Below are 1850 nucleotides of genomic sequence, written 5' to 3'. Positions count from 1 at the left end.
CAAAATTCACATGCCCAAAACGTGCATGCCAAAGTTTTGCCCTGAAATAGCCTTAGAATCCACAACAACATTTGCAAAATTTTGCCAACACTTGTCATACAAAGTGAGCTTATACAGTCCACGACGTAAAATGCCAGATGCAACAATTTCATCATCAAAATTGAGATCATGTATTGTGCATCTGTCATCCACAAATTTGACTACAAGACCAAATCTAGCAAGTGCAGATATAGAAAAAAAAATCTTCTTGATTCCTGGTACATACAATGCATCAACAAGTGTGAAAGAACTTGCAGTAGTAAGCACAATCTTTCCAACTCCCTAAACTGGATGAGAGGCATTGTTGGCACGAGTAATTGAATTCCCATGAGGGACATCCTCGAGAGAGGTAAACAAGTCACGATGAGAGGTAATGTGCTTTGTAGCACCACTATCAAAGTACCGCACTTGACCATCTGCAACAACTCACAAACATGCATCATGGACAGAAGGATCATAAGTGCACTCCGCACTAAAAGACCATTCTGCATCAACATCAGCATCACAGTCTCCTTTTATAGCATTAGTAGTGGAACTAGCCTCTTTCTTCTTAGCCTCTTTGGCCTTCAACTTAGGACACTGCTTGATCAAGTGATCATTAGCTTTATAATAATGGCAATGCATCTTATTTTTTCCCTTATCACCAAAAAATTCCCAGAAGAATTGTTGTCAGCGGAAGCATTAGGAACAGGCAATTTACCACTCGCAGAAGAACCATGAGAAGTCGCTACATTGTTGTTACCACCTTTTCTTTGAGCAGCAATAAAGGCATGTTCAACTGCACACTGTCTAGTCCTGGTTTTTTTGGAAAGTGACTCTTGCAACATCAATGTGCATCAAACTTGACAACTTCTATATTTCCTTGGGTCATAAGTCTCCAAGTACTAGCAAAAGTCTGGTAACAATCTGGCAAGGCATCAAGAACAATCTGCACAAGGGAACTGTCTGAAATGACTTCACTTACAAAATAAATTTGCTCATTGATGGGCAATTTTCTTTTTTCTCATTGATATCCCTGACACCACACATAGGTTAATTGTTCCCATCCAATATGTCCTCATCAGCAAACATTTTGAACACATCTATGTTATTGTCAATCATGGTAAATGTTGCACTTGATGTGAAAAATGTCCGAAAAGAGGAGAAATGAAGTGAGAACAACACATGCTATATAGCACAAACCGTAGAATATTGTAAGGGACCTACTATGCAAAAAACAGCACTGACAAATTTTTTGCACAAAATGACAAAATAGCATGTGCAGTACTGCTCTGCAGTGGAAACAAAGGCCGAAATGAGCCCAAATCCAAAATCTGAGCAGATCAACCTCTACAAGCTTTCCTAGAATATTTTTTGACCTAAAAATGCTTGCCAAAGCTCACAAAAATCGGAGAAAGTGAGCAGGCATGTGTTGGACCTCCTGGTGACTAAGCCGAGAGGACGCAACCTACTCTGATACCAATTGTTGTAATTAGGGTTGCAAGAAAACACACACAACTTGGAGAAGACAAAAGAAGATCAAGGCACGCAACAGAGAGTGTATTACTTAGTGTGCAATGGAAAGATAAGTTAACCCTAGAGTGATGGGCGTATATACAATGCACGGGAGAAAAAAACTCTCTAGTGAGGGGAAAAATGTTCGGGCGGTCCTAAGTGTGTTCATACATATCACTACCAGATGTATATGGTCAGAGAAATCCCGATTATGTAGTATAAAATTCACCCTAAATCACATGATTGGATGCTAAGGGAGTCAAGAATTGAGTTGTGGAAAAAAGATGCTCAAGGGAAACCAAAACTGCCAGCTGGCT

Source organism: Adiantum capillus-veneris, chromosome 20 (assembly GCF_014529385.1).
Source record: "Adiantum capillus-veneris isolate H3 chromosome 20, ASM1452938v2, whole genome shotgun sequence".
Classification (NCBI taxonomy): Eukaryota; Viridiplantae; Streptophyta; class Polypodiopsida; order Polypodiales; family Pteridaceae; genus Adiantum; species Adiantum capillus-veneris.
Note: the sequence above shows the minus strand (reverse complement) of the source record.